The sequence below is a fragment of the Bombina bombina genome, chromosome 1, assembly GCF_027579735.1.
Source record: "Bombina bombina isolate aBomBom1 chromosome 1, aBomBom1.pri, whole genome shotgun sequence".
NCBI classification, from domain to species: domain Eukaryota; kingdom Metazoa; phylum Chordata; class Amphibia; order Anura; family Bombinatoridae; genus Bombina; species Bombina bombina.
Window position 1 is genome coordinate 352,579,295 of NC_069499.1, and position 20,654 is coordinate 352,599,948.

Here is a 20,654-nt window from a genome sequence, read left to right on the forward strand (position 1 = left end):
GTATGTTACAGTATGCAATTAATTTGTGCTTTGCATAGCAGAACATTATACATTATTAGAAAATATTACACTGCCCCCACCCGGCTGCTTCATAATGCCACCCGGCTACTTCATAATGCCACCCGGCTACTTCATAATGCCACTCGGCTTCTTCATAATGCCACTCGGCTACTTCATAATGCCACTCGGCTACTTCATATAAAAGTTCTGGAGGGGATCTGCAATCACATCAATTTCATTTCAAGTACCAGGGTGTTAGGATGAGTTTGGTTCATCATGTAGCATATACAGACATCCACACTCACATTTTAGCGCTAAAAATGTAAGCACTAACATTTTCTGGTAAAGTTATTTTACCATTTACTTGTAATACGAGATTCCATGCTAGTGCAGGGCCACGACGTGGATAGCACACCCTGCGCCACCAGTAGTGCTCCACTTGTAATCTAGGCCATTGTTTCTTAACTGCAATCCTAAAGTCCCAGCAACAGGCCAGGTTTTCTTTATACCTAAACCAATGCACATGTGAAATAATCAGCTAATGTATTTCTATCATGTATGTTAATAAACCTCTAAAATATCTCCTGTGGCTATTTCAGAGTGATTTGAACATGGGCAAGATATAGACTGTTTACAAATTAGCCATTACATTGTTTTAAAGATGTCCAAAATATCCTTTCGATGACTTATCAAGTGCCTAGAGATATTGAATTCGAAAAAAACAAAACTGGGCTTGATGTGTTGAAAAGTGACTCTAAAATGGATGGTGATTGCAGAGAGCTTTTCAGCCCCTTAGGAGAAACAAGGCATTTATTGAGGAACTGAAAACCTGTTTGCCAGTGCAGGAAATAGTTGAAAACAACTATTGTATTAGCGTTGATTTGAACGTAGCATTTTCAGCCTGAAAAAGACCCGAAAAAGCCACAGCTCATAGATTGTGATCAAGGCCATAGTTATCAGGGCCACCAAATTGATTCTTAGCTTGCAACCTTAAATGTAGCCACCAATCAGCAAGTACTACCCAGGTGCTGAACCAAAAATGGGCCGACTCCTAACCTCAAATAAAGGTAGCAAGAGAACGAAGAAAAATTCATAATAGGAGTAAATTAGAAAGTTGTTTAAAATTGTAGGCTCTATCTGAATTATTAAAAAAAATGGGTTTAGTGTCCCTTTTAGCCCACCTGGAGCTTGCTGATGCAATATATGTGTTATAAGGACAGAGCGGTGTGTGGTATATTTTGATGGAGAAAGATAAAATACTTTATTTGTCTGAACTTATGCCGTAAATTTTGTATTCCTTATATGTTGCAGTGTTTTTGAACTGTAAATAAACAGGCCAAGGACATCTTAAATGTGTTTTTTTTCCTCCACACTAAAGAGCTGCACAGTTGAAAGTTTTCAGAGAGACAAGCAGTTTGTCACAGTTCTTTTAATTAATGAATTAATCACGTTCTGCAGCGAGCTAAATAAATGATTACCTTCATAATTAAGCTCTGGTTTCAATTTTTGTATTTTTTATTACACATTGCATTCAGTTTAATTAAGTTGCATTGATGTATAATTAATCAGGTTAATTGCATCAGTGTTTTGAATAAATTGCTTATTGTTAAAAAGGCATAAATAATCCATATTTACCATCATGCATTTATAAGAGCATATATATTTTTAGATTTTTTTAATGAACATTAAATGCTTACATTTTAATAACATTTTGAAATATGTAATTTACAGTTTGTTTTTTTTATTCACTATTTGAGCATTTATTTTACAAAGTAGATTTGGTTTCTTAATACAATTATGCTGTATGAAGATACTCAATGGTCTCGATTTAATAACACTCAGAAAATTAATATCTTGAGGCAAAAACTCACCACAACATCAAACATCTAGAGATCCAAAGATGTGCACCTTCCCCTCCTCCCATGGGTGATTTCCGAATCATTCTCCATTGTAATCAGTAACGGTTCAACTTTCGGCAAATAGAGTAGTTTACAATATGAAGCATACCCGCATCACATAGCAAACATGTTACAAAACAAACTAATAAAAAAACTCCCGCTATAAAAAAGTTCACTCAAACATATGCACAAAAGAAAATGTAATAACAGTTAACAAGTTGAAAGTAAACGCATTCGCTCGAATGTAAACAAAATTCCCTCGTAGGGGTTAACAGGCCTGAAGACCTAGCGTAAAGTGTAAGAGTTTAAAAAAATAGTGTACCGCACACAACATAAATACATTAAAATATTAAAATATATACACTATTCGATAACAATTAAAAGGACAGTAAAGCCAAAATTAAACTTAAATTGATTGGAAAAAGCATGAAATTAAATCCTGCTGCCTTAGACTGCTATAGACCCGTGCATTCGCCTGAGCTCCTATCAGCCTACCTAAGTTAAGTCTTCAACAAAGAATAGCAAGAGAACAAATCAAATTTGATAATAGAAGAAAATTTAATTTTGACTTTACTGTCTCTTTAATCATATAAATATTCATAAACATTTTTATAAGGGTTAAAAGGTATAAGGTATATGACAAGGTATTTGACTGGAAAGGGCTATAATGAATGTGTGTGTGTGTATATATATATATATATATATATATATATGTGTGTGTGTGTGTCTAAATATGTGTATGGGTGTACATTACATATATATATATATGTGTGTGTGTGTTATGTATATATATATATATATATATATATATATATATATATACAGGGCCGCCATCAGGGGGTGACAGGGGTGACAACTGTCAGGGGCCCAATGAGCCAGGGGGGCCCCATGAGGCAAGAACTAAAAAAAAAAAAATTTTTTTTTTTTTTTTTTTTTTTTTTATTTTGTCAGCCACCAGTGGGTACTACAGCAGAGTGCTAATTGAGCATGGGAAATATTATTACAAGGAGTAAAGTATTAGCATTTGAGATGATTTCTTAGTGTGCACTAAACCACTATGCTCAGTGTGAGACAGACTTGGCACTTTGTACAGTGTGTGCCTGAGTCAGATGGCAGATCACTTTCATTTGAAGAGGAGGTAGGACTTACTTAGCAAATGTTTTTTATTTCTTTGTGCAATTTTGGATTGTAACTTCAGTGTGGTAGTAGTTGTATGGTGGGGCTAGGGGTCCATAAAAACAAATTTTTTTTAGCAGCAGTGTATTTATGATTATTTGACAATGCTGTAGAAATTCTATATTTAAAACCATGCAGAAATGTTTCCTCCTCAATACACAAATGGTAGATGCCCTTTTGGCAGATATGCATTTTATATATATATATATATATATATATATATATATATTACATTCCAGTTTACTGCCCCTTTATGCAAGGACTTTACAGATGCAAGGAGGCATTTTATCTAAGATTTTTACATCTGCATAAAGTTTTATACTCTCAGACTAAGATTGCTCAGTGTTTGAAATGAGACAGGTTAACTTAAAACTGTTCAGTTTACACTACAGCTGACTTAGTTTTGAAATACATACCAACAAGCCTAAATCCTGCATTTAACCAGATCTAATGGTATGAGTACCACAGCTTATGGTCCCACCAAGACCATATAAGAGTACAGCATTTTCAAAATCCATACGTACAGCTGACAGATGGGAAAATTTGTACACTATATTTGAAGTGGTGCTCTTGGTTGGGGAAAATGGGAAAAAAACAAACAAACATATGTCAACCTTTTAAAGGTACTTTTCTTCATCTAGCCATCTACCCAGCTCATAAATGTACAATTTTGAATTCACAGAATTATTTTTGTTTGCACATTTACAAATATGATTCTTTAAAAAGTGATCTCTTAATTTCTGCATTTTTCTTTATCATGCATGTCACACACTGTTGATTTAGGGGATGCAAGGTGCATAAATGTTTCCTCCTGTGAGTGTTTCTGTGGGTGTATGTGTTTATGTCTTTGTGCTTTGGTTTGTGTCTCTATGTGTATGTATTTTTTATCTGTGGGTCTCTCTGTGAGGGTGGGTGTTACCGTGTGTATGTCTTTGTGCATTTTCTGTGGATGTCTGTGAGGGTGTGTGCATATGTCTTTGAGCTTTTTCTATGGGTGTTTCTGTGAGGGTGTTTGTGTGTATGTATGTATGTATGTCTGTGTTTTCTGTGTGTGTCTCTGTGAGGGTGTGTGTATGTCTTTGTGTGTTTTCTGTGGATGTCTCAGTGAGGGTGTGTGTATGTATGTCTTTCTATGTTTTTCATGTGGTTGTCTCTGTGTGTGTGTATGTCATTGTGTGTTTTCTGTGGGTGTCTCTGTGTGTGTATGTGTGTATATGTCTTTGTGTGTTTTCTGAGGCTGTCTCTGTCGGTGTTTCCTTGGGTGTATGTGCAAGTTTGAGTTTGTGTGTGTGTGTCCATTGTCTGTTCCTTTTTAGGACATTTTGGCCTTACTACTGATTATTCACATCTTTCTACAGACTTTGAGACTAACAAGACCTTTCCGGAAGTAACCACTCCACCATTTAACCTTTAAATTTTTGTTTAGGCAGTTCAGGGCCCTTCCTTTCAGCCACTGCATGCTGTTGTCATAATTTAGTTGTCATCTTCCTTTACAAAAAGATAATCAGAACTCCATATTTTGTTTTCTAAATCTCCTTTTTTTACAAAACTGTAGTTTACCTCATTACTTGTCAGGTCAATGTAAACAAGTGCTAAGCGTCTGTTTGGGATTCTGTGTCTGAGTGTGTTTCTCAGCGTGTCTGCTAGAGTGTCTATATGTGAATCCTTATGTGTGAGTGTGGTTCAGTGTATGAGAGTGTCTGTGTGTGTGTGTATGTTACTACCTTTACAACATTGCCAAGTTTAAATAGACAAATAATAATAAAGTGCATATACGTTTTAGTCACTTGGTCAAAAATTGCACATGTCAAAGGAGGGGGGGGGGGGGCCCTGATCAATGGTTGAGTCAGGGGCCCCAAAATTTCTAGTGGCGGCCCTGTATATATATGTGTGTGTGTCTGTGTGCATTTATGTGTTTATATATGTATATGCATACATATATATGCATATAACCACATATATATGTGTATAGACATATATACATATATATAAACTTTGGATCCCTTTCTACTCAAATACCTGAAAACTTGAAAATTATTTTTAATCAATTTTATTATTGAAAAATGTTTTTAACTGTGTTTTTACTGTAAATATTTCACATTCCAATGTTCTTCCCATAGAAGAAAATTTTCTTTGTATTTTTAAATAGATATTCCTATCAGGCCCAGACTGGCCATAGGGCATACAGGGCATTTTCTTATAAGGCCTAGACTTGCCTTAGCCCCACCTAACCACCAGCATTTTTATTTGTGCATGATGCCGGGCCAGCCCTGCCTTGCTGTGTCAGTGAGCCAGTCTCAGAGAAGCTACTTTATGATGTATTTTGATGCCTGTGGGTGCCTATTTTTGTGTGATTGTGAATGTCTGTGATGCTTTGTCTGTGCACAGGGCCGCCACTAGAAATTTTGGGGCCCCTGACTCAACCATTGATCAGGGCCCCCCCCCCCCTCCTTTGACATGTGCAATTTTTGACCAAGTGACTAAAACGTATATGCACTTTATTATTATTTGTCTATTTAAACTTGGCAATGTTGTAAAGGTAGTAACATACACACACACACAGACACTCTCATACACTGAACCACACTCACACATAAGGATTCACATATAGACACTCTAGCAGACACGCTGAGAAACACACTCAGACACAGAATCCCAAACAGACGCTTAGCACTTGTTTACATTGACCTGACAAGTAATGAGGTAAACTACAGTTTTGTAAAAAAAGGAGATTTAGAAAACAAAATATGGAGTTCTGATTATCTTTTTGTAAAGGAAGATGACAACTAAATTATGACAACAGCATGCAGTGGCTGAAAGGAAGGGCCCTGAACTGCCTAAACAATAATTTAAAGGTTAAATGGTGGAGTGGTTACTTCCGGAAAGGTCTTGTTAGTCTCAAAGTCTGTAGAAAGATGTGAATAATCAGTAGTAAGGCCAAAATGTCCTAAAAAGGAACAGACAATGGACACACACACACAAACTCAAACTTGCACATACACCCAAGGAAACACCGACAGAGACAGCCTCAGAAAACACACAAAGACATATACACACATACACACACAGAGACACCCACAGAAAACACACAATGACATACACACACACAGAGACAACCACATGAAAAACATAGAAAGACATACATACACACACCCTCACTGAGACATCCACAGAAAACACACAAAGACATACACACACCCTCACAGAGACACACACAGAAAACACAGACATACATACATACATACACACAAACACCCTCACAGAAACACCCATAGAAAAAGCTCAAAGACATATGCACACACCCTCACAGACATCCACAGAAAATGCACAAAGACATACACACGGTAACACCCACCCTCACAGAGAGACCCACAGATAAAAAATACATACACATAGAGACACAAACCAAAGCACAAAGACATAAACACATACACCCACAGAAACACTCACAGGAGGAAACATTTATGCACCTTGCATCCCCTAAATCAACAGTGTGTGACATGCATGATAAAGAAAAATGCAGAAATTAAGAGATCACTTTTTAAAGAATCATATTTGTAAATGTGCAAACAAAAATAATTCTGTGAATTCAAAATTGTACATTTATGAGCTGGGTAGATGGCTAGATGAAGAAAAGTACCTTTAAAAGGTTGACATATGTTTGTTTGTTTTTTTCCCATTTTCCCCAACCAAGAGCACCACTTCAAATATAGTGTACAAATTTTCCCATCTGTCAGCTGTACGTATGGATTTTGAAAATGCTGTACTCTTATATGGTCTTGGTGGGACCATAAGCTGTGGTACTCATACCATTAGATCTGGTTAAATGCAGGATTTAGGCTTGTTGGTATGTATTTCAAAACTAAGTCAGCTGTAGTGTAAACTGAACAGTTTTAAGTTAACCTGTCTCATTTCAAACACTGAGCAATCTTAGTCTGAGAGTATAAAACTTTATGCAGATGTAAAAATCTTAGATAAAATGCCTCCTTGCATCTGTAAAGTCCTTGCATAAAGGGGCAGTAAACTGGAATGTAATATATATATATATATATATATATATATATATATATATATATATATATATATATATATATATAATGCATATCTGCCAAAAGGGCATCTACCATTTGTGTATTGAGGAGGAAACATTTCTGCATGGTTTTAAATATAGAATTTCTACAGCATTGTCAAATAATCATAAATACACTGCTGCTAAAAAAAATTTGTTTTTATGGACCCCTAGCCCCACCATACAACTACTACCACACTGAAGTTACAATCCAAAATTGCACAAAGAAATAAAAAACATTTGCTAAGTAAGTCCTACCTCCTCTTCAAATGAAAGTGATCTGCCATCTGACTCAGGCACACACTGTACAAAGTGCCAAGTCTGTCTCACACTGAGCATAGTGGTTTAGTGCACACTAAGAAATCATCTCAAATGCTAATACTTTACTCCTTGTAATAATATTTCCCATGCTCAATTAGCACTCTGCTGTAGTACCCACTGGTGGCTGACAAAATTAAAAAAAAAAAAAAAAAAAAAAAAAATTTTTTTTTTTTTTTTAGTTCTTGCCTCATGGGGCCCCCCTGGCTCATTGGGCCCCTGACAGTTGTCACCCCTGTCACCCCCTGATGGCGGCCCTGTCTGTGCATGTAGGTGCTGACTGACTGTGGATGTCTTTGTGTGTTTTTTCTCCCTGCAGCTTTTGTGTGATGACAAGGGCTCAGGGGCTGCTATTTTGAGTGTTTATGACTACACAGACTAATGAGCAATAAGCGCTTATTCTGCATTTAAATGTGAACTGCTTTTTGTTTTTTTTTAATTACATTTCACTTCTTTACAATTTAGTGACAGACCATTTACAATATACAGTGACAGAAGAGAGTTACAAACTTTTCATGTTTTTGTAAATCAAACAGTACCTTATACTTGTCAGTATTAAGGTATGGTTAAACAACAAAAAGGGGAGGAGAGTAGGTTGCTTTGCCTTAAAATGCCAGGCCAGTTTTTGATCCCAGTGCGTCCCTGATTCCTATATATATCTGTAAATATCTATCAGTCAGAGGGACAATACTTGAACCATAAGAGAGCAGCGTCATGAAGGCCAAGTAAGTGAAGAGTTAGCAGGAAGAGGGGTTGGTTGGACATATCAAAGGCTGCTAAGATGTTAGACACAACTGCTTTCTCGACATACATATAAAAATACAATTTCACAAACAGTTGTGCACCTTAAAAATATAATTTTCCTCTGAAATAGTTGCTTGAATCCTTGATATTTATTATGTCAATAGCTTTTTTAGTAAAAAAGAGGTCTCTCTGGACTCTGCCAGGGATTTCCCATGCACCTCAAGTGTGATTTCTGTTTCATACTGGTTCACTTGAAAGGTTACACAGAACACCAAAATGTAAAACAGTGTGAGACAGATTAAAAGAAGTGGGCTATTTATAGCTTTTGCCCTCGCGCTAATACAGCTGTAGGTAAACTTTTAATGCAAGGGTTTGCACGCGTATAACAAGATTTGGGTGAAAACTGATACACACTAACTTCAGGACTTTGGATATTGTGACCACAGTAACTTCTTCCCATAGACTTTAATGGTGCACGCTTAAAAAAAAAAAAACTAACACTTATTGCTTGCGTGCTAACCCGACACTGATTTATATCAATAGTGCTAAACCCAAAGGTAGTTATGAATATTTCACATTCCAATGCTCTTTACATAGAAGTAAATGTTCTTTTTTATTTTCAAATATATATTTCTATATATATTTGATTAATTTTATATATATATATATATATATTTATATATATATATATATATATATATATATAAATAGAAATATATATTTGAAAATAAAAAAAACATTCGGCTAGATTACGAATTGTGCGTTAACGTAAAAAAGCAGCGTTATCAGGTTCTAATGCTGCTTTTTTACGCCCGCTGCTATTACGAGTCTTAGGTGTACCGCACACTTTTTTGGCCTTACCGCAAACCTACTTACGTAAATTACGTAAAGGATTTTTTCTATGGGACTTCCATAGCGCCATTATGCGTCTGCCTGGGAGGCCAAAAAGTGAGCGGTACACCCTCTACCACCAAGATTCCTAACACATCCTAAAGTCAGTAGTTATGAGTTTTACGCTACAAAGCTGTAGCATAAAACTCATAACTAAAGTGCTAAAAAGTACACTAGCACCCATAAACTACCTTTTAACCCCTAAACCGAGGCCCTCCCGCATCGCAAACACTAAAATAAAATTATTAACCCCTAATCTGCCACTTTGGACATCGCCACCACTAGAATAAACATATTAACCCCTAATCCGCTGGACTCCCGCCTCGCATACACTAGTTAAATATTATTAACCCCTAATCTGCCGTCCCTAACATCGCCGCCACCTACCTACATTTATTAACCCCTAATTTTCCGCCCCCAACGTCGTTGCCACCTACATTATACTTATTAACCACTAATCTGCTGACCCCAACATCGCCGACACCTACATTATATTTATTAACCCCTAATCTCCCGCCCCCAATGTCGCTGCAACCTACCTACAGTTATTAACCCCTAATCTGCCGCCCCCAACATCACCACCACTATATTAAATGTATTAACCCCTAAATCTAAGTCTAACCTTAACCCTAACACCCCCTAACTTATATATATAATTTAAATAAATCTAAAGAAAATTCCTATCATTACCTAAATTATTTATATTTAAAATTAAATACTTATCGCTTCTCGGCCTTTTGGCTAAGATCAAGTGTAGTATCTGTTCTTATCAGTTTAATATCTGATACGTCCCCTATCTGGGGACCATATATTAAATGGATTTTTGAAACAGGGAGATGGAAGAAGAGCTTGCTCTGTCCACTCCACGCATTGACCTGGTATTGCAGTACCTCCAGGACCGGTGCAAAAAAAAAAAAAAAAAAAAAAATTAAATACTTACAGATAAAATAAACCCTAAGCTAGCTACAATATAACTAATAGTTACATTGTATCTAGCTTAGGGTTTATTTTTATTTTACAGGCAATTTTGTATTTATTTTAACTAGGTAGAATAGTTACTAAATATGTATTAACTATTTAATAACTACCTAGCTAAAATAAATTCAAATTTACCTGTAAAATAAAACCTAACCTATGTTACAATAACACCTAACACTTCACTACAATTAAATAAATTCCCTATATTAAATACAATTAAATAAATTAAATAAAATTAGCTAAATTACAAAAAAAAAAAAACACTAAATTACAGAAAATAAAAACAAATTAAAAGATATTTAAACTAATTACACCTAATCTAATAGTCCTATCAAAATAAAAAAAAGCCCACCCAAAATAAAAAAAAACTCTAGCCTAAACTAAACTACCAATAGCCAAGGGCCTTTTGCGGGGCATTGCCCCAAAGAAATCAGCTCTTTTACCTGTAAAAAAAAATAAAAACAACCCCCCCAACAGTAAAACCCATCACCCACACAACCAACCCCCCAAATAAAACCCTAACTAAAAAAACCTACGCTCCCTATTGCCCTGAAAAGGGCATTTGGATGGGCATTGCCTTAAAAGGGCATTTAGCTCTATTGCTGCCCAAAGCTGATTGGATCAGCCAATAGGATGAATTCTATCAGCCAATCAGAATCTAAGGGACGCCATCTTGAATTACGTCATTTAAAGGAACCTTCATTCGTCGTTAGTCCGTCGGAAGAAGAGGATGCTCCATGCCGGATGTCTTGAAGATGGACCCGCTCTGCGCCGGATGGATGAAGATAGAAGATCCCTTCTGTATGAAAACTTCTGCCCATCTGGAGGACCACTTCTGCCGGCTTTGTTGAGGACATTTTGCCGCTTGGATGAAGACTTCTCCCGGTAAGTGAATCTTCGGGGGTTAGTGTTAGGATTTTTTAGGGGTGTATTGGGTGGGTTTTATTTTTAGGTTAGGGCTTTGGGCAACAATAGAGCTAAATGCCCTTTTAAGGGCAATGCCCATCCAAATGCCCTTTTCAGGGCAATGGGGAGCTTAAGTTTTTTTAGTTAGGCTTTTATTTGGGGGGTTGGTTGTGTGGGTGGTGAATTTTACTGTTGGGGGTGTTGTTTGTATTTCTTTTTCGGTAAAAGAGCTGATTTCTTTGGGTAAATGCCCCGCAAAAGGTCCTTTTAAGGGCTATTGATAGTTTAGTTTAGGCTATGTTTTTTTTTTTATTTTGGGTAGGCTTTTTTATTTTTATAGGGCTCTTAGATTAGATCTAATTAGTTCAAAGATCTTGTAATTTTTTTTTATTTTCTGTAATTTAGTGTTTGTTTTTTGTAATTTAGCTAATTTTATTTAATTTATTTAATTGTATTTAATTTAGGTAATTTATTTAATTGTAGAGTTAGGTTAGGTGTTAGTGTAACTTAGGTTAGGTTTTATTTTACAGGTAAATTTGTATTTATTTTAGCTAGGTAGTTATTAAATAGTTAATAACTATTTAATAACTATCTAGCTCCAATGTAACTATTAGACTTAGATTTAGGGGTTAATAAATTTAATATAGTGGTGGCGATGTTGGGGGCGGCAGATTAGGGGTTAATAAATGTAGATAGGTGGCGGCGATGCTAGGGACAGCAGATTAGGGGTTAATAATATTTAACTAATGTTTGCAAGGCGGGAGTGAGGCGGATTAGGGGTTAATATGTTTATTATAGTTGCGGCGATGTCGGGAGCGGCTTATTAGGGGTAATAAGTACAATTTAGGTGTCGGCGATGTCGGGGACGGCAGATTAGGGGTTAATAAGTGTAAGATTAGGGGTGTTTAGACTCGGGTTTATGTTAGGGTGTTAGGTGTAAACATAACTTTTATTTCCCCATAGGAATCAATGGGGCTGCATTACTGAGCTTTACGCTGCTTTTTTGCAGGTGTTAGACTTTTTCTCAGTCGCTCTCCCCATTGATGTCTATGGGGAAATCGTGCACGAGCATGTACAATCAGCTCACCGCTGACTTAAGCAGCACTGGTATTGGAGTGCGGTATGGAGCACAATTTTGCTCTACGCTCACTTCTTGCCTTTTAACACCGGGTTTGTAAAAACCTGTAATACCAGCGCTGTAGGTAAGTGAGCGGTGAGAATAAAGTGCACATTAGCACCGCAACCCTCATAACGCAAAACTCGTAATCTGGCCAATTGTCTTCTATGTGTAGAACATTGGAATGTGAGATATATATGATGATATACAAGTGTATCTTTTCAGGCATCGGAACTACTATTGGTGCAGCAGGTGCAGGGGAAACAGGGCCAAAGTCCTGGAAGGGACCCATAGTATCCAGTCTATACATAGAAATGTGCAGAATATGTACAACCTTAATGCAGGGGAGGATTTTATTAGTGCAGTTTGCAGGTCCATCTTATATATGTATCTACTCAAAATCATTATACAGAGCAGCATGAATATTATTACTGTTGCTTACTACTAAGTTATCTTTAGAGGGCCCAACATTTTTTGCACAGGGCCTTCTGTTGACTACTCTATCTTTTAACTCTAGATCTGTCACTGCCCTCTAAGAGGAAATGCTTGTCTGACAAATGTGCCTGAATAATTCCCATTATTTAAAGATCAATATGTCAAAGACAGAACTGCTTGGCTCATTGATCACCGATGCCTAATATCTCATGTAATCATTATGTCATCTGTTTGTAGTCATAGTTTACTAGAATCTGTCTCTTCTTTAAATCTTGCATCCAACCACTTCTAAAACCCTACTTTAGATACCACCACAAGAGTTGTTCTTTCAGCCAGGCCATGAAGACAATAATTCTAGTCCACTTTAAATACTGCTAGGGTCATGTATCACAGCCCTCGTTCTATATCAGTTGCTCAGCATTGCCAATCCCTTCACTGGATTTCCATATCCAGCAGGATAAAGGTCAATAGCTTGACCCCAATCTACAAAGCCATTAACAGCATAGAACACTGTGCAAAAGTTATAGGTAGGTGAGATAAAATGCTGTAAAGTAAGAATGCTTTAAAAAATAGAAATGTTTATAGTTTATTTTTCTTAAAGGGCCATTATACACTCATTTTTTCTTTGCATAAATGTTTTGTAGATGATCTATTTATAAAGCCCATAAAGTTTTTTGTTTTTTTTAAATGTATAATTTTGCTTATTTTTAAATAACATTGCTCTGATTTTCAGACTCCTAACCAGGCCCCAAAGTTTTATTTGAATACCGTCAGCTACCTTCTCCAGCTTGCTCCTGTTTGTGTAAAGGGTCTTTTCATATGCAAAAGAAGGGGGAGGGGGGGAGTGTCTTGTTTCTCACTTGCAGTGGGCTTTCCAGCTGCCTTTTCAACAGAGCTAAACAGAAAGCTTCTAAGTAAGTTTTTAAACAGTTTTATACTGGATTTTTATATCAGTATCTGTGCATCTTATTCTTTATAGTAGTGTCTATTACATGCAGTTATATGAAAATGAGTGTATACTGTCCCTTTAATTAACAAAATAAAAAGTGAGTGAACAGAAGAAAAATACCCAGCCTTTGCCTTCAAAACAGCATCAATTATTCTATGAACACTTGTGCAAAGTCAGGGATTTTGTAGGCATATAGTCAGGTGCATGATTAAACAATTATCCCTAACAAGTGTTAATGATCATCAATTTAATATGTAGGTTGAAAAACAACCATTAACTGAAACAGAATCAGCTGTGTAGGAGGAATAAAACTGGATGAGGAATAGCAGACAAATGTTGGTAATAAGGTAACGTTGCTGAAGACAGTTTAACCCCTTAATGACCACAGCACTTTTCCATTTTCTGTCCCTTTGGGACCAAGGCTATTTTTACATTTTTGCGGTGTTTGTGTTTAGCTGTAATTTTCCTCTTACTCATTTACTGTACCCACACATATTATATACCGTTTTTCTCGCCATTAAATTGACTTTCAAAAGATACCATTATTTTCATTATATCTTATAATTTGCTCTAAAAAAATATAAAATATGATGAAAAAATGGAAAAAAAACACAATTTATGCTTACCTGATAAATTTATTTCTCTTGTGGTGTATCCAATCCACGGATCATCCATTACTTGTGGGATATTCTCATTGGACAGTGGTAGCTGACGGTAAAATAGTAAGTTAGTAAACCATTCAGTGTAATTCCCATAGAATTAGCAGTTGTAATGTTATATGAATTTGCAGTTGTAAAGTTATATGAGCATGCTTTGAAGCTCTCTATTCTATAAAAAAACCTAAAGTTACATCCTAGCTACCTGTCAGCGGCATTGAAGGGAGACTGCCACTTGCTTCTCCTAAGTCCTAAATGTCCGTAGTAACTTTTACTTGTTGTCAGTCTCACTCTGACTGTCACCTCACCCGGTCCCCAAGTCAGTAGTCAGTGGTTGGGATTGGAATGCCTTCAATGCCGCTCCTGACGGTGACCCGTTGTGCCTGGCTGTCAGTCATTTCAATCCCACCCACTGAATACTGACTTGGGGACCGGGTGAGGTGACAGTCAGAGTGAGACCGACAACAAGTAAAAGTTACTAAGGACATTTAGGACTTAGGAGGACCGAGCTGCAGTCTGCCTTCAATGCCGCTGATAGGTAGCTAGGATTTAGCTTTAGGAGTGAGCGGCGGTCTTCTTTCCTTCAATGCCTGCAGCTCAAAATATTGATCGTTACTCTGCACATGTGCTAAAGAATATGCATCACGAGAACGCACATGATGCATTGACTAATGTTTTTTTTTTTTAAAGTTAGCGTCTGTACTTAATAATGAACATTAATGGATAGCATTAATGTTGAGGCTCTAAATTTACTTTCACTTTAACCCCTTAAGGACAAGGCCATTTTTCAATTTCTTTCCCTGAAGGACCAGGGCTATTTTTACATTTCTGCAGTTTGTGTTTAGCTGTAATTTTCCTCTTACTCATTTACTGTACCCACAAATATTATATACCGTTATTCTCGCCATTAAATGGACTTTCTAAATATACCATTATTTTCATCATATCTTATCATTTACTATAAAAAAAATATAAAATATAAGGAAAAAATGGAAAAAAACACACTTTTTCTAACTTTGACCCCCACAATCTGTTAGACATCTACAATCACCAAAAAACACCCATGCTAAATAGTTTTGAAATTTTGTCCCGAGTTTAGAAATACCTAATGTTTACATGTTCTTTGCTTTTTTTTTGCAAGTTATAGGGCAATAAATACAAGTAGCACTTTGCTATTTCCAAACCTCTTTTTTTCAAAATTAGCGCTAGTTACATTGGAACACTGATATCTGTCAGGAATCCCTGAATATCCCTTGACATGTATATATTTTTTTAGAAGACATCCCAAAGTATTGATCTAGACCCATTTTGGCATATTTCATGCCACCATTTCACCGCCAAATGTGATCAAATAAAAAAAATTGTTCACTTTTTCACAAATTTTTTCACACTTTAGGTTTCTCACTGAAATTATTTACAAACAACTTATGCAATTATGGCATAAATGGTTGTAAATGCTTCTCTAGGATCCCCTTTATTCATAAATAGCAGACATATATGGCTTTGGCTTTGCTTTTTGGTAATTAGAAGGCTGCTAAATGCCACTGCGCACCACACGTGTATTATGCCCAGCAGTGAATGGGTTAATTAGGGAGCATGTAGGGAGCTTCTAGGGTTAATTTTAGCTTTAGTGTAGTGTAGTAGACAACCCCAAGTATTGATCTAGGCCCATTTTGGTATATTTCATGCCACCATTTCACCGCCAAATGCGATCAAATTAAAAAAAACGTCACAATTTTAGGTTTCTCACTGAAATTATTTACAAACAGCTTGTGCAATTATGGCACAAATGGTTGTAAATGCTTCTCTGGGATCCCCTTTCTTCAGAAATAGCAGACATGTATGGCTTTGGCGTTGCTTTTTGGTAATTAGAAGGCCTCTAAATGCTGCTGCGCACAACACATGTATTATGCCCAGCAGTGAAGGGGTTAATTAGGGAGCTTGTAGGGATTTTATAGGGTTAATTTTAGCTTTAATGTAGTGTAGTAGACAACCCAAAGTATTGATCTAGGCCCATTTTGGTATATTTCATGCCACCATTTCACCGCCAAAAGCGATCAAATAAAAAAAATTGTTCACTTTTTCACAAACTTTTTCCCAAACTTTAGGTTTCTCACTAAAATTATTTACAAACAGCTTGTGCAATTATGGCACAAATGGTTGTAAATGCTTCTCTGGGATCCCCTTTGTTCAGAAATAGCAGACATATATGGTATTGGCGTTGCTTTTTGGTAATTAGCAGGCCGCTAAATGCTGCTGCGCATCACACGTGTATTATGGCTAGCAGTGAAGGGGTTAATTAGGTAGTTTGTAGGGAGCTTGCAGGGTTAATTTTAGCTTTAGTGTAGAGATCAGCCTCCCACCTGACACATCACACCCCCTGACCCCTCCCAAGCAGCTCCCTTCCCTCCCCCACCCCACAATTGTCCCCGCCATCTTAAGTACTGGCAGAAAGTCTGCCAGTACTAAAATAAAATGAATCTTTTTTATATTTTATTTTTTTTTAGCATATTTACGTATGCTTCTATGTAGGATCGCCCCTAACCTCCCTGATCCCCCCCAAAACAGCTCTCTAACCCTCCCCCTCTGCCTTATTGGGGGCCATCTTGGGTACTGGCAGCTGTCTGCCAGTACCCAATTTGCAAAAAAAAAAAAATGTTTTTATTATTTTTTTTTTTCTGTAGTGTAGCTTCCCCCCCACAGACCAACACTCCACCAGCCAAATCGATCTTGTTAGATCAAAACTATTCCCCTCCCCTTTTGCCCACTTCTAACAAACTTATTTCTGTAGTGTAGCGGCTCCCACCCACTCCCTCCCCGTGCACGCGCCCACCTCCCCTTGCACGTGCGCGCCACCGGCCATCCCGCCCACGATCCCGCCCCCCTCTGCGTCACAAGGGCCATCGATGGCCGCCACCCTCCTCCTACACCGACTCCCACCCACCAACGAACTTAGCCGTAGATGTCCGGTGCAGAGAGGGCCACAGAGTGGCTCTCTCTGCATCGGATGGCTAAAATGGTTATTGCAGGATGCCTCGATATCGAGGCATCACTGCAATAACCGGAAAGCAGCTGGAAGCGAGCAGGATCACTTCCAGCTGCTTTCCACACCGAGGACGTGCAGGGTACGTCCTCAGGCGTTAACTGCCTTTTTTTTGAGGACGTACCCTGCACGTCCTCGGTCGTTAAGGGGTTAATGTCAAAATTCATACACCATGGCAAAACTGATTAAAGCAACAGGATACAAGATATTTATAATGTATCAGCAAGGTCTGACATTTCAAGACAGACAGGGGTTTCCAAATGTGATGTCCAAAATCTTTCTAAAGAAGCACAAATAAACGGGCAACATTGGTGACCGTAGAGGCAGTGGTTGACCAAGGAAACAGCACAGCAGATGAAAGACACATGCTTACTTCTTTTTACATTCTGAAGTTGTCCAGCAGTGCCATCAGCTTAGATTTGGTAGAAACCAGTGGGACCCTGGTACACACATCTACTGTGCAGGTGTATCTAGAAGAATGAATGTTGTTTTGAAAGCAATGGGTGGTCACACCAAATGATTAATTTAAATTTTTCTTCTTTTCACTCACTTTGCATTTTGTTAATTGATAAAAAATAAACTAAAAACACTTACATTTTTCAAAGCATTCTTACTTTACAGCACTCTTTCACATCTGCCTAAAACCTTTGCACAATACTGTACCTTCTCTTATATTTCTGTTCTACTATCTAAATACTCACGATAACCTCCACCCATTATCATGTGCAAGAATATTCATGTGCTTCCTATTTTCTGTTACTCTCTTCCTTTCTCTCTTAGATTCTCACCTGTGTAAATATCTTCAAATTCTTGTTGTCAGCACCTTGAGATTTGAATATATAGAGGTCTATTTATCAAATGTCTGTCGGACCTGATCCGAAAGTGCGGATCAGGTCCGACAGACATCACTAAATGCGGAGAACAATACGATCTCCATATTCAGCATTGCACCAGCAGCTCACAAGAGCTGCTGGTGCAATGCCGCCCCCTGCAGATTCACGGCCAATCAGCCACCAGCAGGGGGTTGTCAATCAACCCGATCGTACTCGAACGGGTTGAATTGTTTAGATTCCTGTCCGCCTACCCAGAGCAGGCAGACAGGGTTATGGAGCAGCATTTAGCGGTCTTGCAGATTTAGGGGCACCGCACACGTTTTTGGCCTTACCGCAAATCAACTTACGCAAATTGCGTATAGTCTTTTTTCAATGGGATTTTAATAGCACCGGTATTACAAGCTTGTCCTGGGAGGTACACCCTATCCGGTCAAGATTCGTAACGCCTTCAGTCAGTAGTTATGAGTTTTACACTACAAAGCTGTATCATAAAACTCATAACTAAAGTGTTACAAAGTACACTAACACCCATAAACTACCTATTAACCCCTAAACCGAGGCCCTCCCGCATCGCAAACACTAAAATAAATGTATTAACCCCTAATCTGCGCTCCCGACATCGCCTCCACTATAATAAACATATTTACCCCTAAACTGCCGCACCCCCGCATTGCAAGCACAAGTTAAATATTATTAACCCCTAATCTGCTGTCACTAACATCACCCCCACCTATCTACATTTATTAACCCCTAATCTGCCACCCCCAACATCGACGCCACTATACTAAAGTTATTAACCCCTAACCCTAAGTCTAACCCTAATCCCCCCTAACTTAAATATAATTCAAATAAATCTTAATAAAACTTACTATTAATAACTAAATAATACTTACCTGTAAAATAAACCCTAAGCTAGCTACAATATAACTAATAGTTACATTGTATCTAGCTTAGGGTTTATTTTTATTTTACAGGCAAGTTTGTATTTATTTTAACTAGGTAGAATAGTTACTAAATAGTCATTAACTACAATTAAGCTAAAATAAATACAAATTTACCTGTAAAATAAAACCTAACCTGCCTTACAATAAAACCTAATCTAACCCTACAATTAAATAAATTCCCTAAATTAAATACAATTAACTAAATTCAATACAATTAGCTAAATTACAAAAAACACACACACTGAATTACAGAAAATAAAAAACAAATTACAAGATCTTTAAACTAATTACACCTAATCTAATAGCCCTATCAAAAAAAAAAAAACTAGCCTAAACTAAACTACCAATAGCCCTTAAGAAATCAGCTCTTTTACCTGCAAAAAAAGAATACAAACAACCACCCCAACAGTAAAACCCACCACCCACACAACCCACACAAACAACCCCCCAAATAAAACCCTAACTAAAAAAACCTAATCCCCATTGCCCTGAAAAGGGCATTTGGATGGGCATTGCCCTTAAAAGGGCATTTAGCGGGGGGCGGAGCAAGCCGGGCGTCTGAGCGGTCACACATTGAAAGAGCTCTGCTCTTATCCTATCTATAATTAATATTTAGACCGCTCAGTACGGCCCAAATAGTTGTTGTTTGGTGATCAGAGATCTGGAGACCAGTGACATAGAGTCTAGAGGAGAAGAAAGGACCTAAAAGTGTTACCCGGAGCAGTCGTTTTCCACCCACCGTTCACACGCTGCCCGTCTGAGACGCGGCCATCTTAAGAACCACGTGGAACTTAGCTACAAGTGAGAGAAACATTTATTTCGCAAATAGAATACCTAATTCTTCCCCGAGATGGAGACTTCCATGGAAGCCTTACTACATCTACTAGCCACCAAGATGGAGAGTCAGTTTAATACTCTCATGAAAATCCTCAGAGATGAGCGGAATCCCACCCCCGCGAGAGAACCTGAATGTCGGCATACACAAACCTCATACAGAGTACGAGAGGCTTTCGAGGGAGCAGAGCGCCCAGCAGGAGATCTGGAGGAACATGGGCTTTCTGATGAGCAGGATATTTGTGACGATCCCCGGAACCAGACTGAGAGATGCTTATGGGGTATACCAGTACCTGGAGCCGGTCGGGGCTGTTTGATAAACTTTGAGGGACTGATTCCTGTTCCTCAGGCGATGCGGTTGGACACTGAGGGACACCAGGTCCAAATTAGTTGTGCGCTAAACCCTCATGCTAAGCCGCGATCGGACGTCACTCCCACGATGCCCAGCTTCTGCTCCGATCCTCCGGATGGTAAGACCAATAGAGAAGCCAGCCCCACACTATGCACTAACAGTATGGGACACAGCTTAAGAAAAGCCTTAAACCTGACATTGGACACAAACGGCAGCTTACTGCTTGCTTGGGGGTCTCTTATTTTGGAACGCAATTTAAGAAAAGCTCACGGGGAGTTCTCTGAATTAGATCTCAGCTCCTGGTCCTTCGACTTTGCTACAGGAAACATTATATGGACTGCTGAAACAGTATCTGTTCTAACCCTGCTGCCCTGTGGTATTGGCTAGTAAGACTTGTCTCCTAGACCCAGAAGAGAGAGGTACTCCTGTACCTTTGGCTGGAACTGTTTCAAATGACATATTACATTGAGACTTGGTGTTTTCTATACTTTTAGCTATCATGCTCAGTTTA

The 20,654-nt window shown here is 37.9% G+C and overlaps 1 protein-coding gene and 1 non-coding gene across 2 annotated transcripts in view; both read left to right on the plus strand.

The window, feature by feature from the left end:
• The window catches only part of PTPRN (protein tyrosine phosphatase receptor type N), a 339,294-nt gene that overhangs the window by 178,870 nt on the left and 139,770 nt on the right, over positions 1-20,654 (plus strand). The gene's annotated exons all lie outside the window — the stretch shown is intronic.
• LOC128646292 (U2 spliceosomal RNA) lies at positions 9,818-10,008 on the plus strand. Its single transcript, XR_008400253.1, has one exon. It is a non-coding gene; the product is annotated as a U2 spliceosomal RNA (small nuclear RNA).